The sequence below is a fragment of the Vulpes lagopus genome, chromosome 9 (assembly GCF_018345385.1).
Source record: "Vulpes lagopus strain Blue_001 chromosome 9, ASM1834538v1, whole genome shotgun sequence".
In the NCBI taxonomy this organism is placed as follows: domain Eukaryota; kingdom Metazoa; phylum Chordata; class Mammalia; order Carnivora; family Canidae; genus Vulpes; species Vulpes lagopus.
Genome location: NC_054832.1, coordinates 24,359,219 through 24,384,571, shown reverse-complemented (window position 1 = coordinate 24,384,571; position 25,353 = coordinate 24,359,219).

Genomic DNA, 25,353 nt, shown 5'->3' with positions numbered 1-25,353 from the left:
AACAAAAACAATCCAAATAAAAAATAGACAAAGGACCTCAATAGAGATTTTTTCCAAAGAAAATATCCAAATAGCCAACAGATACATGAAAAAGTGCTAAACGTCACTAAATATCTGGAAAATGCAATTCAAAACCACAATGAGATATCACTTCGTTCCTGTTAGAATATCTTTTATCAAAAGGATAAGAGATAACAAATATTGGTGAGGATATGGAGAAATTAGAATCCTTGTAAAGTGTTGGTAGGAATGCAAATGGTACAGCATTATGAAAAACTGTATGAAGTTTCCTCAAAAAAGAAAAAGGAAAAAGAACTACCATATGATTCAGCGATCTCATTCTTGGGTATATATTATAAGGAAATAAAATAAATATATCAAAGAGATATCTGGACTTTTATGTTCATTCATTATTCATAAAAGCCAGGATATGGACACAAACTAAATGTCCTTCAATGGGTGAATGGATAAAGAAAAGATGGTATGTGGGATCCCTGGGTGGCACAGCGGTTTAGCGCCTGCCTTTGGCCCAGGGCGCGATCCTGGAGACCCAGGATCGAATCTCACGTCGGGCTCCCGGTGCATGGAGCCTGCTTCTCCCTCTGCCTATGTCTCTGCCTCTCTTTCTCTCTCTCTGTGTGACTATAATAAATAAATAAAAATTAAAAAAAAAAAAGAAAAGATGGTATGTAAATACAGTGGACTATTATTCAGCAATCCTGCTAATGGTGACAACATGGATGAATCTGGAAAGCATTATCTTAAATAAAATAAGCCAGCCAGAGAAGAAGAAATACTATATGATATAACTCACTTGTGGAATAATAATAATAATCATTACCATTACATAGGAAACAAGGAGCAGAATTGGTGGTGGCCAGGGCCCAAGTGGGGTGGGAAGGAAGTGGGGAAATTTAGGTAATAAGGTACAGCTTTTAATTATCATTTCTGAGGCTCTAACACACACCATGGAGACTGTAGTTGATAATATCGTATTGTATACTTAAAATTTTATAAGAGCAGATCTTAAACATTTTATTACCAAAAAACCCCACAAAAAAAACATATGAGATAATAGATGTTATTTTACTTTTAAGCATTTCACCATTATATTTATATCAAATCATCATACTGTACATTTCAAATATATACCATTCTGTTTTTAATTATTGCTTAAACTGGCATAAAATTTAAAAATAAAATAAGGCATAAAATGTTTCAGTTTTGCAACTTGAATTCTAGAGATCTCTATAGCATATTGTCTATAATCAACAATACTGCATTTTGTTATGAGGGTAGATCTCATGTTAAGTGTTCTTAACATATGCAAAAAAAAATCCAAACCAAACCAAAACAAAACTAAACTAAACCCAACCAAAAGACACGAAGAAAATTTGAAGGTAATAGCTATATCTATAATCTTAATTGTTGTGATGGTTTTATAGGTATAGGCATATGTCCAAACTCTTAAAATTGAATGCATTACATACATGCAATTTTTTATACATAAGTTATACCTCAATAAATCTGTTTAAAAATAAAAAGTCAAGTTGGACAATAGGAAGTATTGACAAGGAGGTAATTTTTTTTTCTGCTTTTATTTTTATAGATTTTTTGTTGTTTCTATTTTTATTTGTTTTTATTGAAGTTCGATTTGCAAACATATAGAATAACACCCAGTGTTCACCCCATCAAGTGCCCTCCTAAAGAGGTAAGATTAAATGGAATCTCATGTATTCTTAGTGGGAATGGTAAAAAAATCTGTACTAAAAAAAAAAAAAAAAAAATCTGTACTAGTATCTTACAAAATTAAATATATACTTACCATACAATCTAGCAAATTTACTCCTAGGTATTTACTTGAAAGAAATGATTGCACATGTACCATGAAGTTAATACTTGTAGCAGTTTTATTCAGAATATCCCCAAAGTAGAAACGACCTCAAAACCTATCAGCTATTAAGTCAAAAATACATTTTTATGTCCATAAAATATAAGACTAATTGCCAGCAGAAATTGACATTTGCAGCAACATAGACCAATTTAAAAAGCATGCCAAATGAAAGAAGTATGAGGTTACATTATTTCTACTTTATGACATACTAGAAAAAGCAAATTATCACAACAGAAATCACTAACATACCACATGCAAGGAATTTTTGACTTCTCCCCTGCAAAAAAACCCACAAAATCTCAAAGATATATCTAAATAAATAAGTAGGTTTCTAGTTAGTATTAATCTAATTAAAATAAAAGAATCATTTGAGCATTCAGATGAAATGATTTATTACTTAAAGTAGAATGATGAGTCTGCTCAGAATTTTTTACATCAATATTTAGCATATGAAAACATTAGTGTAACTTTCTTGTTAAAACTTTTAGCTTAAGAAGAGATTGCTAAATATTTTATATCTAGCCAAACTGTCCATTGTTTTTAAATGGCTATCAGAAAATTTCTATTTTTTATTATATCAATTAATACCTCAATAAAGCTATTTAAAAATAAGAAGTAAAAGTTAGACAATAGGAGGTGTTGACAAAGAGGCAAAATTAAATGGAATCTCATGTATAGTTAGTGGGAATAGTAAAAAGTAATTTTACCATGAACAGAAAAAGTAATTTTACCATGGATATTCTTAGGCAACAACTAGAATATGCCATTTAGCCAATCAAGAGATGGCAGAAAATTACCATGTAAGGATTAAGAGTCAACATGGAATACAATTAAAGTTAAATATGAAGCAAATATGGAAATTAGGGTGATAGAAAAGGATTTAAACAATTTATTCTATGAAACTGTAGAAACTAACAAAGTAATAGGGAAAAAAGGAGAGGAGAAAAAATGTGAGATATTCATAAATACATATCACATGAAAAGTTTTCAATGAGTGGTATTAGGTGGAAAGAGAAGCAAACAACAATGGTAAAGATCTTCACAGGGTGTACTGAAAGATCACAATGTATGCCATGATCCCAATGAAACATATAAGGAACATGACATTTATATTTTATGAAATAATTTTTATTATAAATTAGAAAACAAAGCCATAATTTAATACCATTTTACTGAATGAGGAATTTCTGAAGATCAAAGATAATTAACACATTCATATTTTACTTTTTTTCTTCTATAATAAGTCCCTTTTATATATATTATCAGTTTTATAATGTAATAGTTCAAACTCAATTGCTGCCCTTTAGGTATTTTTTAAATTGTAGAATCAGAGACTTTTTAAAATTAGTATTTCTCAAATCAAATTGATTTGATAGAAGAAAATACCTCTGTTCATATCAATATCCATTTATATGAATGATATAATATTAAATTATGCATATAATTTAATTATAAAATCAAGCATCCACAAATAAAATACAAATTAAATACATGCAGCACTACAAAATAAATACAATTCCAATAAATAAGTATATTGTATAATAAATGTATTAATTAATGTATTTAATATTAATAGATTGATGACAATATTGATCCAATGAAGTTTAGTGGGGTAAATTATGTTGTTTTGAAAAAGGTAAACAATTTTAAACATTGGCTCATTTTTAAAAATGATTCATTTATTTATTTATTTTAGAGATAGAGCAAGTGGTGAGAGGGGCAGAGGGAGAAAATCTTTGAGCAGACTCCCCACTAAGCATGGAGCCAGATATGGGGCCTGATCTCATGACCCATAAGGTCATGACCTGTGCCGAAAATGGAGAGTTGGAAGCCTAACCGACTGAGCCATCCTGGCACCTGTTGGCTCATTTTTTAGTGAACCAAAGAAATAATAGCAAACACCAAAATGAATAATGAATATTAAATAAGTGAACAATAAATGAAATATATTTTATAATTATTAATATCATCCCAATTAATTATAATTGATTATAGTTATATAATTATAAATGAGCTACCCATTAGTAAGTTTACAATTACATTTACTATGAACGATCATAACTTGATATGTACAAAACTGGACTCTCCTTGTCATATCAGCTTTCATTTTGAATATCAACTAAATTGAAGCTTCCTTTGCATTTGGCACAATTATTCTACCATGTGAAGTATGTATTTCTATTACACCTTTTCATTTATTTTATTTATTATATTATTTCACCTTTATTCAGAATTTAATGTGATATCTGGCTTGTCATTTGGTGTTGCTACATCTTTTTTTCAGAAAGTCAACATGGGTTTCAGAGTTCATAATGACCGATTGTTTCTTTTTTCACATTAGGACAAGCCAAAATTAATTTAATGAGATATACTTGAGATCAAAAGATAATAAATTAAATGCCGCCACTTTAAATACTTAACAACAGTGGAATTCTAAATCCAAATTTTGGCTATCAGATTGAATAGTATTGAAAAGACATGGAGCTGCTATCCAGGGGATTGAGAATAAATTGACAGTTACCAAGTTATCATAAAATAATAAAAGATACAGCATCTTGAAAATGTATTCTAGATTTAACGACATTGAACAATATCTTATCTAAGGTTAACCCTAAATGTGAAAATTTATAATTATCTCTATTATTAGTTTTAAATATCCAGAGTTTATTTTTTAAAAATAATAGTATTCAAAATTCCAAAACAGTTTGGCTGCATGTAGGGTCTCTAAATATTTTTTAAATATTTAATGATGTCTTTCCATTTTCAAATCTATACCTTTAAAATCCTCACTGACAGGGGCTCTGAAACTACTCTCAAAATAGAATAATAAATTGTACTTACTCCTGGGTCTTTGGTGTCACTATTGTCCATATTCAGAAAATCCAACTATCGAAGAAGGCTTTCCATCAGGGACTCATTATTAAGCCACTAATTCTTCATCCTCAATGGTTTATATGTAAAATTGTTGTACTTAAATTGCTGAAGTATTTGCAAAACTTTATTATGCTTCCTTAGACAAAGTCTATATAGCAATGGACATGCAAATGTATTAAAATAAGTGATCAACTTTTTTACGTGGAGGAACAGTAGTAAAAACATTTCACTGGGACCTGAAATTTTACCTCTCACATAATGTTAACATAATTCCAGAGAAATTAAATTAAATAAATTGTGCAATTCATTCTCCTAGTATATAATTGCAGGGATATTGTTAAATACTTACAGGTAAATAAACCTCTTTGTCTTTACACAAATTTAGAGAAGACAACATTTGCAGGTTTCCCCCTTACATGTATAAAGAAATGTTAGAGAATAGATCATGATTCAGTATTATTACACCATGGCTTTATATACATTGTTATTGCTTCATAAAAATACATTTCAAAAAGTTAAGAAGCAATTCAGCTTGAAATCAGTGTTCATTAGTGGCATGCTCAATCTTGTAGCTGAAATAGATGCTCCAGAAGATGAACAAAAAGAAAATAGATAATAAACTAGGAATAGAACATCTTGTGAAATATACCACCAATTTGAAACCTTGGTAACCATTCAAATTAATTTTTCTTCTCACTACAATCTGAGAATATCTAGAAGAGTAGGTAATAATTCAAGGGAGGTCTTTTCTGTTTCTCCAGTTTTTCAAGGATGTTATGATGTTAGAACTTCAATTCTTAAGTTCAAAACATTTTTTAAAATTCCAAGAAGTTTGTAAATGGCAGGCTTGTAATGATTAAGACTCAAAGTTAAATGGCTGAAGCCAAAATAATAACTTTGATAGTTCTCTCCACCTCTTCTATAAAGCAAGGGGAGGGCTCCTCAGTGAGGAAGAATGAAGGTCAGAGACAGGAGGTGTTTGGCAGCTTTAATATAACCAATATGCAAATGATTAAATACATCTTTATATAGTACTTGGATCAGTTACTAAATCAGACATGAAAGGTCTAACTTTCAACAAAACTGAACTTAGGATTCAGTATGCAACATTATGGAACCGAAAGAGTAGCCAGCACTCAGCATGGAGTGTGGTGTTGCATAAGTAAGAAAATGGAATTACTTTCCAGTACTGTGGAATTTATGATCTGTGAGGAAGTGACTTTCAGTGTGGAAATTTTCAACATTACATGTTTCCCACTTCAAAGCAAAATTGAAAGGGAAAAAACACCCCCAAAACTCTTGAGTATTAAGATAGAAAATTATTAATGTATTTCATGATTTTGGATGATTTTTGTTTTCATATGGAGAACAATTTTGAAAGCAGTCTCATATAATTTTAGAAATTATTTGCAGGGAGGCAAATTATTGGATCTTTTTATTTTATGATATTCATTCTTTAATTAGTGCCTGAATCTTTATTAACCAAGAAGCCAGTCGCTTGGGGAGTCGGTAAGTTATAGAATAAACAAGGCTATTGTGGTCATACAAATATCCTAGGGATCAAGTGTAGCTTTGTCTCTGGGAGAGAATTTTTGGGCCAGTGGCAGCCTCTCTAAATCTCAGGATCCTTATTTTTATAATGACATAAGGATACCTACTTCATTGGATTTATTGAGATAATATGCCAGTGTCCTGGCACTTTGCAGATATTCAATAAACATTCATTTTGTTTCCTTTAAAATAAGTTGCTCAGTGTACTGAATTGTACACTAAATGTGATACCTGAAAATTTTGCTGGATACTGCCATTTTCTAAACTGTTTTCTTTATCTAAAAGCTTAGTAGTAAAAAGTAAAAATAAAAAAAATAAAATCTTGGCAGTAAAAATCTCTGACTGACCAAAAGCACAAAAATTTTGATTGTTAAAGAAGATAACAGATTTTAAAGGTTTTCGAAACATACAAGTTATTCTCCTAAAATAATGTAATGTTTCAGATGTAAAAATATGTAAAGCATAACATTTTGTAAAACCTAAAGGATCTATATTTCATCAATTCACCTTTAGAAATAAAAATTTAGGGATCCCTGGGTGGTGCAGCGGTTTAGCACCTGCCTTTGGCCCAGGGCGCGATCCTGGAGACCCGGGATTGAATCCCACATCGGGCTCCTGGTGCATGGAGCCTGCTTCTCCCTCTGCCTGTGTCTCTGCCTCTCTCTGTGTGCGTGTGTGTGACTATCATAAATAAATTAAAAAAAAAATTTTAAAAAATTTTACTTAATGGAATGAAAACCATATGTATCTTTCCTGTCACCATCCTTATCAAAACCACCCTCCACACCCATACACAAATAACTACTGGGATCCCTGGGTGGCGCAGCGGTTTGGCGCCTGCCTTTGGCCCAGGGCGCGATCCTGGAGACCCGGGATCGAATCCCACGTCAGGCTCCCGGTGCATGGAGCCTGCTTCTCCCTCTGCCTGTGTCTCTGCCTCTCTCTCTATCTCTCTGTGACTATCATAAATAAATAAAAATTAAAAAAAAAAATAACTACTAATTTGATATGCATTGTGATTATGGTTTTCTCTGTATTTGTTGTACATATACATTTCCCCATTAATATTATCTTGCATGTTTTAATTTTGTTAAATGGAAAGTATTATACCACCTGTATTCTTCTATAACTTGATTCTGATTAGACACTATATAGTGAAATACTTCTTATTGGTATATAGAATCCAAATTCATTCACTTTGATCTTCCTTTCATTCAGGAAACTGTGCCATATAACATTATAACATATTCTAAACATAGGAATAGCAAGATAATTGTAGTCACAAGCTCCAAGAAATAGGACATCAAAAGGGAGGAGGCTTTGAGTGCAATATTAGAATTCCGCCTATCATGTTGTTCTAATTCAAGAGTCTCTATTGTTTATAATCCATGTTTTTCATATAAATTTTAAAGTCATCTATAAAATCTAACAAAAACCCTCTGATGGTATTCACTGCATTTATATTTAATATGTACATAGAGGATAAATTGACCCTTTATGATATATTCCTCTACCCTCCAAATGTGACATATGAGTCATTCATTTTAATATTCATTCTTCTATACACTTAATCATATTATTTTTCTCTTTCTTGGTCTTGAACAGTTTTGTGTAGTAATTGTCTTTGGGTAACATATTTGCCTTTTTAATTGAAGTTGTGAATGCTATTTTATAAAATCACATTTAAAACTGTTTTAATTAGGTTGGAGAGTTCAATTACATTTTTATTAATTTTTTTGAAATATAAAATACTCATAGAAAAGTATAAGCTAAAAGAGATACTGCCCAACAGTTTTCACATAGTGAAATCACATTTAAAACCAAGACCTAAAAAAAAAAAAACAAAAAAACAAAAAAAAAATTAAAAAAAATAAAATAAAAAATAAATAAAACCAAGACCTAAATCAAGAAATGAAACACTAACAGATTCCATGAAATAACACTAGTTACCCTTTCGACTATCTGGCTTCCCACTCCCTATGTAGACACTAGCTTAATTATTTTTCTTCTTTTCTTATAATTGAGGTGAAACTCAGCATACAATTAACCAATTAACCATTTTATTTTTTAATTTTTTTCTAATTAACCATTTTAAAGGGCACAAGTCTAGTTTTAAAACTTTTCCATCATCTCAGAAAACACCCTGTATCTTTTAAATACTTTCTTTCAGTAATGTTTTGTAGTTTTCAGTGCACAAGTCTTTACCTTCATGGTTAAATTTATTCCAAGATATTTTTGAATGTTATCACAATTGGAGTTGTTTTATTAATTTCCTTTTTGAATTTTTATATGTTGATCTTGAACTGAATCATGTCACCTGTAAATAGGGATAATCTCCCTTTTCCTTTCCAATTTAAATGTCTTTTATAATTTTTTCTTGCCTAATTGCTCTGGCTAGGATTTCCAATATAATGTTGAATGGCAATGGTGAAAATCAGGCAGCTTTGTGTCATTCCTGATCTTGGGCAAGAAGCTTTCAGTCTTTCACTACTGAGTATAATGTTAGCTCTAATTAATGCTGCTAAGGAAGTTCTATGCCTAGTATTCATTCTCTTGATTCTGTAGTATGTTTCTTAATGAAAAGTTCTTAATTTTAGTATGATCCAATTTTCACTTTTTTTTCTTTCCCCTCATTGTCTTTAATTTCTGTACTTAAATTATAAAACTTTGCATACAGTGGGGTCATAAAGATACTAACCTGTTATCTCCTAAGGGTGAAGGAAGAAAGGCATGACTCTTGCTTTACTTTTTATGTTTCAATCAACAATAACATAGAATATATATATATATTATTTAATATATATATATTCTGTATACATAGAACATATGTGTGTGTATATATGATATAGCATTAGATAAAGGTGCTTCTTTTCCATATGTTATCCAGTTGACCTAATATTACTATTGAAAAGTCCATCTTTTTCTTATTACACTACAGCTTTACCTTGTCATAAATCAGGTGGCTTTAAGTTGTGTGTATTTGTCTGTGAAAGTTTTTATTCTGTTCAACAGAACTTTTTAAAAAAGATTTTATTTATTTATTCATGCGACATACAGAGAGAGAGGCAGAGACACAGGCAGAGGGAGAAGCAGGCTTCTCACAAGGAGCCCCATGTGGGACTGGATCCTGGACCCTGGGATCCCTCCATGAGCTGAAGGCAGATGCTCAACCGCTGAGCCACCCAGGTGTCCCAACAACTAAACTTTTCTTGTTTTTTTTTCTTTTTTTTTTGTACCACTAGACACCATCTTAATTATTAGAGCATTAAGATATACTATTTAAAATATAAGTCTTCTTATTTTTTTTCTTTTTCAGTAGTTCCTTGGCTCGTATTTACCTTTTGCATTTTCACACGAATTTTAACATCAGTTTCTCAGTTTCATACATACAGAATTGAATCTGGGATTTTGATTTGAATTAAAATGAACCATCAATTCATAATAAACTTGATTCACTCCTCATCATGGTTTGCCTTATTGTTTGCCAGTGTATTTGTATTTTATTGTATTTTCCAGTGATTTTAATGCAATACAATTCTTAATACAAATTGAATTCACTGTAGAAAACCTCCAGCTTTTCAGCTACTTTTGAACTTTTTTCCTTCTGTATTTTTTTTCTTTCTGTATTTTAAAAAATATTTATCATAGTCATTTAAAGTCCTTGCCATCTAACTCCAATATCTGAACTACCTGTATATTTGTTTCCATTGTCATTTTCCCTTAATGTTCAGTAATATAATGCCATTATTTAGCCTACCTAACAATTTTTATTTAATGACAGACATTGCACATGAAATATATGAAAGACTCAAATAGAACTATCTTCCTCTAAAGAGACTTTATACTTTCTTCTATTAGATGTAAACTTTGACCAATGTTTTCCACTCAAAAAGATTGATCAACTTAGAATTCTAAGAATTGTTTTATTTGAGGCAGGACTGCACCTCAAATAAGGTTCAGTTAACCTCTACTTCATTGATGTCTCTTCAGTGTTTTTACACATTGAGCCTCTTATTTTCTGCAGGTGTGTCTCCTTTCAGGACCATACTGACACCTGGCTACTTAATAAGCTTTGCAGAAGACTCTTAGCCCCTGCTGGCATTTCTGACCCTCCTGGATTTTCAACAAGTGTCTATCTTAATATATCCTCTAATTCAGGGTTTGGCAATCTTGTGCTTACAGGCCAAATCCACCATATTTCTTCACTTACCTATCAGTTTTTGGTGGTTTAAAAATTACAAACAGTTCATATATATTATGATGTGGGAAAATACAATGAGAATATTACTTTAGGATACATGAAAATTATGTTATATTAAAAGGTCAGTATCCATAAATATAATCTTATTGGAATCACACATACTTGCTCACTTTAGTTGTGTCTAAGGCTTCTTCTCCACTATAGCAGCAGAACTGAGTAGTAGAGACAGAGGTTATATGTGCTGTTTTGTCTACACTGCTGACCATGGCACTACAAGCTGTGTAGTGAGAATGCTATGACATTATAGCATTGTGAGTACCACATGTATAACCAATCTGAGTAAAAAAAAAAAGTTTCAAAAATATATCAAATCTCTCTGTAGATCAGCATCAGCAGAAGAGCCTGTGAAATCAATTTTTAAGATAGGGAACACAGACTTTGAACCTCAATTAGAAAAAAATGTTTCCCTTTAAGAAAGAATCCCATTCTTATATTTAATACATTTGTATTTTTGAAAATTATTATTATATTTTAAATTGAATCAATAAAATTTTAAATTGAATCAGTAAAATTTCCAGATATTTGTTATTTCTCTCTATAAGTCTCTACATAATATCCTCATATTTGATTTGATTCTTGGTCCACAAAGACTAAAATATTTATTATCTGACCCTTTACAGAAAAAAAAAAAAAGTTAAACCCTACTCTAATGGCTCCTATATACTAGTTGTTGTTTTTCAAGTATGCTAACAATCTCTGCACTGTGACTTGATTACAGTGACCTTTTAGTATATATATTCAAATATCTGGCAATGCAAGTCTGTACTTGTTTGTGTCTTTAATATTTTAAATGCTATTGTAAAATCATTATAAAATCAAATAGCATTGCAAAGGTTTTGAAAACTGAACTCTTTGGAACTATAGCCCACAAAAGGCCACTGTAACTTAGTATCTGAATATAGCCAGGCTGTTTCTGCTAATCCTAAAAACATCAAAATTCTTCACAGGCTTTAAAGGTCAACATTCTTAATGCTTATAATGTAATATTGAAAACTTCTAAGACACAATTCAAAATATTCATCATATGGGGGCCCCTGGTTGGCATAGTCAGTTAAGCATTGAACTCTTGATTTTGGCTCTGGTCACGATCTCAGGGTCTTGAAACTGAATCATGCAGTTGGCTCTGAGCTCAGCAAGGAGACTGCTGGAATTTCTCTCTCTCTCCTTCCCTCTACCTATCCTTCCCGTTCTCTCTTTATCAAATAAATAAATCTGTAAAAAAAATCATCATATGAAAATTCTTTATCAAATAAATAAATCTGTAAAAAAAATCTTTATATGAAAATTCAGGAAAAGTCTCAATTCACATAGTAAAAAACAATCAACAGATTCCCATCATTGAGATGGCACAGCCTTTGGAATTATCTGACAAAGACTTTAAATAATTCAACAAGCAATTATGAATACTCTTGAAATATATAGGAAGATAGAGAGTGTCTATGAAGAAACATAAGATGTAAAGAAGAACCAGATGGAAAATTAAAATTAAAAATTACAATAGCCATAATAAAATCTGTTGAAATAGATGCCTTATAGTGATGGCTTTTTTATTTTATTTTATTTTATTATTTTATTTTATATTTTATTTTTTATTTTTCTAGTGATGGCTTTAAATCCATTCTCTGTTTGAATGAGACCAAAAAATTGAAGTTAGGTTGTGAACTTTTTTTTTTTCCCCACTTACCACGAAATGTTAATATTCCAGAATTAGTATATAAAAACTTCTCCAATTTCTTGTTTTTAGTATAAATTCCTATCCATATACAAGATCCTCTGATTTGAGGGTAAGAGCTGTCCATAAAAAACTATTTAACAACTACCTAAGATGTTTCTGATGTAGATTTTATAAATACCACACTGCCCTAAATAATTCCTGATATAAAGATCATACTTGTGAAACTCTATGGTTTTATATCTCTTTAGTAATTATACATTTACTTCTCTTCTTTAGAGACTCATTTCATACCACCCCCTATGTACTTCCATGCCTATATTTGTTACGTTTAAAAGAGATTAGGACATGTGACTTTACATTTCTTTAATAAGTGAAAAAAAGTTAATTAAATTAAAATTGATGTCACATTTAGAAAACTGCACTGAGGACTTAAGAAGGGTAACACTGAAGCAAATCATATTTATAACTTAACTCACCTTAGTAGAAGATATGCCCACTCTGTTATAATTACAGTGCCTTATCTATTTTATGCACTGATTTTCAAGTATAGATAATGGTCTCTAGCAGATATCTGTAGAATGTTAGACGATGTGAAAGAATTTGTGAAAGAATGAAGTGGGGTTTGAGATTTGTCTTATAAAAATAGATATATTCAGGTCAGATTATTCGTTTGTTCAAATATGCTTGCCATGAGATTATTATTGATATAAAACCTATAACTTTTCATGTGTTGAAAAAATGATGAGACTATGGACCATTTATATATTACATTTGGCAAAATATCATTTACTCTGACTCCTTAGTGTCCTAGCTACTGAATAAGCAGTATAGGAACCAACAGTATGCAAATAAAATACATATGGTCGAGTAAGGACAGCATCTACATTTACTGTGTTTTTATTCTGTGTCATGATTTTGATTCACCATTTAAAAAAAAATTCTCTCAAAATCCTGTTAGTATGTTATTCCTATTTTACATGATATGCAACATGTGTTCAGGAAAATTCTGTAATTTTTTAAAAAAAAACCACCCAGCTTATATTTGTGTTAATTACTGATGAGTCAGACTACAAAATTTGTCTTCTTAATGTCTTATACTGCTTCATGGATTAGGAAAACAGAATGACTACCCAATCTTACAAAAGAAAGACCCATTTTTTCCAAGTTATCATGTCATGTTCTTAGTAAGTATGTTCATAGGGACAGTATGTTAGCCTAATCTACTGAGATACTTAAACTTAGAAGGAATAGTAAACTCCTGGACAACAAACACCAAACTCAGGAGCTCAAGACAAGTTATCACACAACTTAGAATTATATGTTTGGTGAAAAGGCATTCACTAACTCTTAATGTAGCATAATGAAGTTTAAAACTTTCCTTGTAATTTTAAAATGTATTACTATGTAATATTCATCTTTTAAAACTCCATCCTCCGGCATTATAGACAAGATTATCTCTTCCTTTTTTTGTGAGAAATCTTCCACAATTGAAAACAATTCCCATTCTATTTTTTTTCTCTTCCACATCTATCTTCCCTTTTACATTAGACCTGACTCTGGCCACTTCACTATCCTTGTTTGGTATGCCTTGGCACACAACTCTAGTCCACATACTTCTAATACTTCAAGCTATCTAGACACAAATTCAATATCCCAAAAGTGTTCTGGCCAGGGTTGCAATTATTTTGGGGTCAAGATTTTTTTTGTTATTGAAAAGAATGAAGTGCAAAACAATAACTGCCTGTATAGTACATGCATAAGTGCATGCTTTTTAGTTTGAGAGTGTCATTTGTATTTGGATACCATTTTTTTCTTTGCTTTTGAGAATTCAGGAAACAGACTGGATCCAAGGGTTAAGGAAGAATAGAATTGATTTTATTCTGTCCTCCAGACTTTTTCTAAGCTTTGGGCTTTTATTTCAGGAAAAAAAGTGATCTTAATGTACCTAACAAGCTGACTTACTAGTTAACCCAGAAGGCCAGTGAGACCAAATCCCTATGTCCTTTTGGTGAAAATGGTATTGTTATTTGAAATTTTATATTTGTTTTATTTATTAAAAAATAACTATGGTGGTCTGGGTACTTATACTCCCTAACTCTAACTGCATCTTTATAATAATAGAATCATAGGATATTATCAGAATCTAGTTTGCATCTTATATTTAGCCTTTGTTAAGGTTATCAAGTGTGAACTCTTGACACCTATTTCTTGGATGCATGAATGAAAATAGGAAATCTCTTCTAGTCCTTTCCTTCATTTTCTGTGTCCTACACACAAACACCTACACCCCCCCCACACACACACACACAACCCAGAGATAGGATGATTTTTAATATTGTTGCATCATTTTGTTAGAAAACATAAGATGGGGGGATCCCTGGGTGGCTCAGTGGTTTAGCGTCTGCCTTCGGCTCTGGGCGTGATCCTGAATTCCCAGGATCCAGTCCCACGTCAGGCTCCCTGCCTGGAGTCTGCTTTTCCCTCTGCATGTCAAGAGAGAGTCTCTCTCTCTCTCTCTCTCTCTCTCTCTCTCTCTTTTTCTCCCTCTTTCTTTGTGTGTGTGTCTCTCATGAATAAAATCTTAAAAAAAAAAAAAGAAAAAGAAAACATGGGTTGGAAAGGATGATTAATCTTAAATCATTCCCATCTCTATGACTGTCAGTGGTCTAGAACTACTTATTCGGCATACGCCTTCATGAGTAGATTTATGTTTCAGCTGGAGATTTCTAAAACAGTAAGATTCCACCCACTGTCTCTCACTGATCTGATATTACTGATAGAGTAGGAGGGCTGGTGATAAGAGTGCTAATTATATTACAAATGCGTGAACTGGTTACCTTGTTTTCCATTCCTATCCGTCCCATTTTCCCAATAAGATCGCCTCTTTCTTTCACACTTGTTTGTGGGCACCTGTAGATTCATTACACATTTTGATATGTCCTTGCCTAAATAAGATTCTCTTACCCTCATTTTACTTGGGAGACAGTAGAACTGAGGATTAAGTGCCCAGATTTTAGAGTTGAGGTGTGTGGGTTTCAATGTGACATCTACTGGTGACAAGTTATTTAACTTTGGATACATTCTGTAATCTCAAATCTCAGTTTATTCATCTGTAAAAGGGAAAACCTGTATCAACCGGGTCAGATGCTTAATTAATAAATATAATATTTGTATATGTAGAGTATTACCCAGCAGATGGAAAATGCTCAATAATTTTTAGACATTGAGAGGAGGGGCAAGATGGCGTAAGAGTAGGGTCCCCAGGTCACCTGTCCCCAACAAATTACCTAGATCACCTTCAAATCATCCTGAAAATCTACGAATTCGGCCTGAGATTTAAAGAGAGACCAACTGGAACGCTACAGTGAGAAGAGTTCGCGCTTCTATCAGGTAGGAAGACGGGGAAAAAGAAATAAAGGAACAAAAGGCCTCCAAGGGGGAGGGGCCCCGCGAGGAGCCGGGCTGAGGCCGGGGCGAGTGTCCCCAGGACAGGAGAGCCCCGTCCCGGAGGAGCAGGAGCTGCACCGACCTTCCCGGGGGAAAGGCCTCCCGGGGAATTGGAGCAGGATCCCCAGAAAGGCGGGGATGCCCTCAGGCTCCCGGGGACACTAACAGGCACCTGCGCCCCGGGAGAGTGCGCCGAGCTCCCTAAGAGCTTCAGCGCGCACCGCGGGACACGGAGCAGCTCGGAGGGGCTCGGGCGGCGGCTCGGACGGAGGAAGAAGCTCCGCGCGGAGGGGGCGGCGCAGCTCCGGGAACAGCTCGGAGGGGCTCGGCCTGCGGCTCCCCGGAGGGGGCTGCGGGGCGGGAGCGCGAACCCAACAGCACAGGCCCCGGGGAACAGGGCGCCGGGACACAGCCCAGGATCCGGCCTCCCCCAGGGACAGGCAGAGGCCGGGAGGGCCCAGGACAGCGAGGACGCTCCTGCCCCGAGCTGAGCAGATCAGCGGCCCCGCCCGGGAGCCCCCAGGCCCTGCAGACCGAGAGCCCCGGAGCTACTGCGGGAGCTGACTCCAGGGTCCCAGAGCTGCCCCCGCCACTGTGGCTTCCTCCCGGGCCTCACGGGGTGAACAACCCCCACTGAGCCCTGCACCAGGCAGGGGCAGAGCAGCTCCCCCAAGTGCTAACACCTGAGAATCAGCACAGCAGGCCCCTCCCCCAGAAGACCAGCGAGACGGACCAGTTCCAGGGGAAGTCAAAGGACTTAAAGTACACAGAATCGGAAGATACTGCCCCGTGTTGTTGTTGTTATTGTTGTTTTTTTTTTTATTTGTTTGCTTCCCACACACCCTTTTTTTCCTTTCTTTATTTTTCTTTCTCTTTTTCTTCTCCTTTTTTCTTCCTTTTTTCTTTTTCTTTCCTTCTTTCTCTCCTCTCTTTTTCTCCTTTTCCCAATACAACTTGTTTTTGGCCACTCTGCACTGAGCAAAATGACTAGAAGGAAAACCTCACCTCAAAAAAAGAGAATCAGAAACAGCCCTCTCTCCCACAGAGTTACAAAATCTGGATTACAATTCAATGTCAGAAAGCCAATTTAGAAGCACTATTATACAGCTACTGGTGGCTCTAGAAAAAAACATAAAGGACTCAAGAGACTTCAAGACTGCAGAATTTAGATCCAATCAGGCAGAAATTAAAAATCAATTGAATGAGATGATATCCAAACTAGAAGTCCTAACGACGAGGGTTAACGAGGTGGAAGAACGAGTGAGTGACATAGAAGACAAGTTGATGGCAAAGAGGGAAACAAGAAAAAAGAGACAAACAAAGACCATGAAGATAGATTAAGGGAAATAGGCCTGAGTAAGCCTGAGGAAGAAAAACCTACGTTTAATTGGGGTTCCCGAGGGCGCGGAAAGGGACAGAGGGCCTAATATGCATTTGAACAAATCATAGCTGAAAACTTTCCTAATCTGGGAAGGGAAACAGGCATTCAGATCCAGGATATAGAGAGATCTCCCCCCCCGCCAAAATCAATAAAAACTGTTCAACACCTCAACATTTAATAGTGAAGCTTGCAAATTCCAAAGATAAAGAGAAGATCCTTAAAGCAGCAAGAGACAAGAAATCCCTGACTTTTGTGAGGAGGAGTATTAGGGTAGCAGCAGACCTCTCCACAGAGACCTGGCAGGCCAGAAAGAGCTGGCAGGATACATTCAGGGTCCTAAATGAGAAGAACATGCAACCAAGAATACTTTATCCAGCAAAGCTCTCATTCAAAATGGAAGGAGAGATAAAGAGCTTCCAAGACAGGCAGGAACTGAAAGAATATGTGACCTCCAAACCAGCTCTGCAAGAAATTTTAAGGGGGACTCTTAAAATTCCCCTTTAAGAAGAAGTTCAGTGGAACAATCCACAAAAACAAGGACTGAATAGATATCATGATGACACTAATCTCATATCTGTCAATAGTGACTCTGAATGTGAACGGGCTTAATGACCCCATCAAAAGGCGCAGGGTTTCAGACTGGATAAAAAAGCAGGACCCATCTATTTGCTGTCTACAAGAGACTCATTTTAGACAGAAGGACACCTACAGCCTGAAAATAAAAGTTGGAGAACCATTTACCATTCAAATGGTCCTCAAAAGAAAGCAGGGGTAGCCATCCTCATATCAGATAAACTAAAATTTACCCCAAAGACTGTAGTGAGAGATGAAGAGGGACACTATATCATACTTAAAGGATCTATCCAACAAGAGGATTTAACAATCCTCAATATATATGCCCCGAATGTGGGAGCTGCCAAAATATCAATCAATTAATAACCAAAGTGAAGAAATACTTAGATAAATAATACACTTATACTTGGTGACTTCAATCTAGCGTTTTCTATACTCGATAGGTCTTCTAAACACAACATCTCCAAAGAAACAAGAGCTTTAAATGATACACTGGACCAGATGGATTTCACAGATATCTACAGACTTTACATCCAAACTCAACTGAATACACATTCTTCTCAAGTGCACATGGAACTTTCTCCAGAATAGACCACATACTGGGTCACAAATCGGGTCTGAACTGATACCAAGAGATTGGGATAGTCCCCTGCATATTCTCAGACCATAATGCCTTGAAATTAGAACTAAATCACAGCAAGAAGTTTGGAAGGACCTCAAACACGTAGACGTTAAGGACCATCCTGCTAAAAGATGAAAGGGTCAACCAGGAAATTAAGGAAGAATTAAAAAGATTCATGGAAACTAATAAGAATGAAGATACAACCGTTCAAAATCTTTGGGATGCAGCAAAAGCAGTCCTGAGGGGGAAATACATCGCAATACAAGCATCCATTCAAAACCTGGAAAGAACTCAAATACAAAAGCTGACCTTACACCTAAAGGAGCTAGAGAAAAACAGCAAATAGATCCTACACCCAGCAAAAGAAGAGAGTTAATAAAGATTTGAGCAGAACTCAACGAAATCGAGACCAGAAGAACTGTGGAACAGATCAACAAAACCAGGAGTTGGTTCTTTGAAAGAATTAATAAGATAGATAAACCATTAGCCAGCCTTATTAAAAAGAAGAGAGAGAAGACTCAAATTAATAAAATCATGAATGAGAAAGGAGCGATCACTACCAACACCAAGGAAATACAAACGATTTTAAAAACATATTATGAACAGCTATACGCCAATAAATTAGGCAATCTAGAAGAAATGGACGCATTCCTGGAAAGCCACAAACTACCAAAACTGGAACGGGAAGAAATAGAAAACCTGAATAGGCCAATAACCAGGGAGGAAATTGAAGCAGTCATCAAAAACCTCCCAAGACACAAGAGTCCAGGGCCAGATGGCTTCCCAGGGGAATTCTATCAAACGTTTATGAAGAAATCATACCTATTCTACTAAAGCTGTTTGGAAAGACAGAAAGAGATGGAGTACTTCCAAATTCGTTCTATGAGGCCAGCATCAACTTAATTCCAAAACCAGACAAAGACCCCACCAAAAAGGAGAATTACAGACCAATATCCCTGATGAACATGGATGCAAAAATTTTCAACAAGATACCAGTCAATAGGATCCAACAATACATTTGGAAAATTATTCACCATGGCCAAGTAGGATTTATCCCTGGGACACAAGGCTGGTTCAACACTCGTAAAACAATCAATGTGATTCATCATATCAGCAAGAGAAAACCAAGAACCATATGATACTCTCATTAGATGCAGAGAAAGCATTTGACAAAATACAGCATCCATTCCTGATCAAAACCCTTCAGAGTGTTGGGATAGAGGGAACATTCCTCAACATCTTAAAAGCCATTTACGAAAAGCCCAGAGCAAATATCATTGTCAATGGGGAAGCAGTGGGAGCCTTTCCCCTAAGATCAGGAACAAGACAGGGATGTCCACTCTCACCACTGCTATTCAACATAGTACTGGAAGTCCTCGCCTCAGCAATCAGACAACAAAAAGACATTAAAGGCATTCAAATTGGCAAAGAAGAAGTCAAACTCTCCCTCTTCACCGATGACATGATACTTTACATAGAAAACCCAAAAGCCTCCACCCCAAGATTGCTAGAACTCATATAGCAATTCGGCAGTGTGGCAGGATACAAAATCAATGCCCAGAAATCAGTGGCATTTCTTTGCACTAACAATGAGACTGAAGAAAGAGAAATTAAGGAGTCCATCCCATTTACAATTGCACCCAAAAGCATAAGATACCTAGGAATAAACCTAACCAAAGAGGTAAAGGATCTATACCCTAAAAATCTATACCTAAAAAAAAACCCCTTCCTATGTGAGGAAGACACAAAGAGATGGAAAAATATTCCATGCTCATGGATTGGCAGAATTATTATTGTGAAAATGTCGATGTTACCCAGGGCAATTTACATGTTTAATGCAATCCCTATCAAAATACCATGGACTTTCTTCAGAGAGTTAGAACAAATTATTTTAAGATTTGCGTGGAATCAGAAAAGACCCCAAATAGCCAGGGGAATTTTAAAAAAGAAAACCATATCTGGGGACATCACATTGCCAGATTTCAGGTTGTACTACAAAGCTGTGGTCATCAAGACAGTGTGGTACTGGCACAAAAACAGACACATAGATCAATGGAACAGAATAGAGAACCCAGAAGTGGACCCTGAACCTTATGGTCAACTAATATTCGATAAAGGAGGAAAGACTATCCATTGGAAGAAAGTCTCTTCAATAAATGGTGCTGGGAAAATTGGACATCCACATGCAGAAGAATGAAACTAGACCACTCTCTTGCACCATACACAAAGATAAACTCAAAATGGTGAAAGATCTAAATGTGAGACAAGATTCCATCAAAATCCTAGAGGAGAACACAGGCAACACCCTTTTTGAACTCAGCCACAGTAACTTCTTGCAAGGTACATCCACGAAGGCAAAAGAAACAAAAGCAAAAATGAACTACTGGGACTTCATCAAGATAAGAAGCTTTTGCACAGCAAAGGATACAGTCAACAAAACTAAAAGACAACCTACAGAATGGGAGAAGATATTTGCAAATGACGTATCAGATAAAGGGCTAGTTTCCAAGATCTATAAAGAACTTGTTAAACTCAACACCAAAGAAACAAACAATCCAATCATGAAATGGGCAAAAGACTTGAAGAGAAATCTCACAGAGGAAGACATGGACATGGCCAACAAACACATGAGAAAATGCTCTGCATCCCTTGCCATCAGGGAAATACAAATCCAAACCACAATGAGATACCACCTCACACCAGTGAGAATGGGGAAAATTAACAAGGCAGGAAACCACAAATGTTGGAGAGGATGCGGAGAAAAGGGAACCCTCTTGTACTGTTGGTGGGAATGTGAACTGGTGCAGCCACTCTGGAAAACTGTGTGGAGGTTCCTCAAAGAGTTAAAAATAGACCTGCCCTACGACCCAGCAATTGCACTGTTGGGGATTTACCCCAAAGATACAGATTCAATGAAATGCCGGAACATCTGCACCCCGATGTTTCTAGCAGCAATGTCCACAATAGCCAAACTGTGGAAGGAGCCTCAGTGTCCATCGAAAGATGAGTGGATAAAGAAGATGTGGTTTATGTTTACAATGGAATATTCCTCAGCCATTAGAAACGACAAATACACAACACACCATTTGCTTCGACGTGGATGGAACTGGAGGGTATTATGCTGAGTGAAATAAGTCAATCGGAGAAGGAAAAACATTATATGTTCTCATTCATTTGGGGAATATAAATAATAGTGAAAGGGAATATAAGGGAAGGGAGAAGAAATGTGTGGGAAATATCAGAAAGGGAGACAGAACATAAAGACTCCTACCTCTGGGAAACAAACTAGGGGTGGTGGAAGGGGAGGAGGGCAAGAGGTGGGGGTGAATGTGTGATGGGCACTGAGGGGGGCACTTGACGGGATGAGCACTGGGTGTTATTCTGTATGTTGGCAAATTGGACACCAATAAAAAATAAATTTATTATAAAAAAAATAAAATAAAATATTTACACATTGATATTTTTTAACTGCCTCTTTGTTATTTATTTGTCTTAGTGGAGGGAAAATTGAGGCTTTTTAAAGCATGAGATATTTTAAATTATGAGTGTACAATGTTTGCTATCTACTTGACTAACAAGGTCTAATAAATTTTTACATTAAAAATGTATATGTAATTTTATGTAACTTATAAATCTTAAGAACAAAACCATATGAGCAGTAAGTCACTGGATGATGCATGCTTCCTAAGATAATGTTGATCTTTTTTACATTGTGAGGTTTATGACATATTCTGCAAAAGTACTAAAACTACTAAAAGTAGTTCATAGTACTCTGAGGCCACAAAAACAATGCATCCAGCAATACTTAGAAGAATTGCCATCACATATAATCATATTTTCTGTGTCAGTCTTTCTGTGAGGAGAACAAACTGTTCATATTTCTATTAAGTCTGAACTCTTAAATTAAATTCTCTAAGAATGAGGGTTTTCTTAAAATTCTGTCTTCCTCTCTGGGAAGTTCAGCTACAAACTTCCTGGTAATTATAAAAGCCAGAATTACTTTTTGCTTTCCATTGTTTTTCTAACTTGAAAATATTTGAGTACAAAAACATTTAAACTTGACTGTACTTTAATGAGTTACTAATTAACTTGAGTTAACAAAGTCTTTCTTTGTATAGATCAGCAAACTTTTTCTGTGAAGGGCCAGGTAGTAAAACATTTTAATTTTGTGGGCCATAAGGTCTCTCAAAGCTATTTAATTCTACCTTTGTAGTGTGAAAGCAGCCAAAAACAATATGTAAATGAATGAGTGTGGCTGTGTTCCAATAAAAATATTTATGAAAAGAGGCGACCTGCTGGATTTGACGCATAGTCCTTAGTATACCAAAGCAGTCTAAATCAAGGCCAAACTGAAGATCCCAGAAGTATCAGATTTCCTGGGAAAAACAACTTGTATTCATGTAAGGAGAATTATTAGGATTGAGCCTATCTAATCTGTACTCAAATTTATGTATTATTCTCTAAAACTGGAAGCTAAAGGACAAAAAGCCAAACAAAGGATTACTCATACCTTGTACTAGTCCTTGTAACGCTCTTACTCTCTGAGTCAGGGCATAGATTTGTTCAGTATCAGAGCCATAGTTAGAATAATAATTTCCCATTTCCCAGTTTCTCTATGGTATTGATACTGGGTAGTGGATTATAAAATTCCTCTGTTCTTGTCTTCTCCAAGGAAACAATTAAGTAGAGAGACTACATAGAGAGTTAAAGCAGCCAAGTTTTTACTTATTCAAGTGTAAGTCCACACCAGAGATATAAAAGAGGGATGACCGGAGGGTGGGTAGCAGGCCACTGGATTCTGCATTGTGTTTTTTGTTTTTATTTTTAAAGATTTATTTATTTATTTGAGAGAGAGAGAGAGAGAGAGAGAGAGTGCGCATGAGTGGGAAGGGCACAGGGAGAGGGGGGAGAGAATCCTATGCAGACTCCAAGGTCAGTGCACAGTGGGAGGCTGGGCTCATATCACAACCCATGAAATTATGACCCATGAGATCATGACCTGAGCCAGAACCAAGAGCTCGGTGTTAACCAACTATGTCACCGAGTCACTCCTGCATAATTTTTATGGGGTCTATTCGGTCTCCTTCTTCCCATCCTGTCACCGTCACACCACCCTCTGAATCTTCCCTGGTTTCCTCTGCTTCCAACATTTTGTGCATGCTTGTGTCCACCATCTTCACTTTGGCACTTAAGGAAAACCCATAAAAGACCAAAAGAGAAGTGCAAATGGTTTTATAATGATATTGCAACAGTCTTGAGGTTACAAGTAACCAAGATTTTCCTTAAGTGTGCATGCTTTAGAGTTGGGACCATCCTCTACAATGCATATCTTATGCTTATCAGGCTGTGCTATAGAGCAAAAAAGGTTAGTATAAGGAGAAGGGGTGGTCCTCAGCAATTTCCCATCTGTCTTTCTTCTTTCTTCCTTCTTGCTAATGTCTGTCAACTCTAGCAGAATCAAACCCAAATGCAATCTTGTATTGAAATCCTCCAAAGGTTACATATTTTCTGTAATGTCCTTTTAGATCAAAATAGTTTTATTTCTTATTTTATCCTGGGAAAACAGCACTATGCGTTGGTCATTATTATCCCAGTGTTTACTAAGGCAGTATATCATTCATGTCCTTAACAAATCCTCAAGAATCTTAAATTTTCCCATGGTTCTACTTTTACTCATGTGGATGCAGATGATTTTGTTTTGTCTTCTAAAGAGGAAAGTTAACTAAGATTGATTCCATTTATCTACAGGTACTTTTAGTCAAAAAGGACATAAGTCTGCCAAAAAAAGGGAACAGGTTTGTCAAAGTTAATTGTATTACCTAGGACGTGATTTATACAGAATAGTTAAATCCCTTACTCCAGAAATGTTAAAATCAGTTCAAATTTTTCTAAGTACAGTAATCAAGAGTAACTCAAAGTACTTCCGGGTCTTTGTGGCTACTACAGGCAATAGGTTCTCAACATTTCTGAAATCCCCAAGCCACTCACTATATGGCTTAAGCTAAGTATTCTATAACCTAATCTCTTCCTTGATGCGTAAACATCAATACAGTCCTTTGTGATTTAAAACTAGCTCTTCAAAAATCTCAGTGTAGCCTAGCTGAATATCATATAAACCTTTTTACCATTTTATTCACCATAGGCCTGGACACACCTGTATATTCTCACTCAGTAGATGGGGATTACATATAACAATAACATACTACAGCCACCCTGATACAGTGGCAAAAGAGTGCACATCTTATCTAGAAGTACTTAAGTTTCTTTGTAAGCCTTGCCTCCTATAAAACATTATTTTCTCTCTTTTGCCTGTCCATTCATTATTGTATTACTGCTACTCCTTTTCCAAGTACTTGAAGATGGGAGAACTCATTACACTGTAATTTTTATTCACAAGCTTTATATACCTCAGAAAGATTTATTTGAATCTTCTCTAGAAAAGCTGAATTATCCTTTGGTTAATGGCTCAGAGCTTACAACTAAAACAGGAAAATATCAGAAAGGATCATGATAGACTATGATCCATTGTTGTAACAAATTCTGCTCAAATAATGGAAATCGTTGCACTGACCAAAACTCAGTTAGGTAGACATAAAGGAGTTTATGTGTGTGTGTGTGTGTGTGTATACACACACACAATATATATGATATACAATATATCATATATGTATATGTAATATACATATATATGTAATATATATAAACTCCTGTAATATGTAATACACATACACACACACACACACACACTGATAGTAGATATGTAGATATGTTGGGGTAGTCCATGCTGTTAGAATGCTTTGGAGATGATAAGTAGTTCTTTATCTCAGCAAGAAATCCAATGAAGGATGGTTAACAAAGTAAAGAATGTTCAAATTCTCTAATTAATTCTTAAGGACATGAAAATTTTAAAAGTAGGAATACATGTAGAGTGGGATAAAATGGGATCTAAAAACAATTTTCAGACCAAAAATTATACTAGACAGGTATATTTTCCTTCAAGTAGGTCCTATTGCAGTGCCTGGGTACCTCAGTTGATTGTGTCCAATTCTTGATTTTAGTTCAGGTCATGATCTCA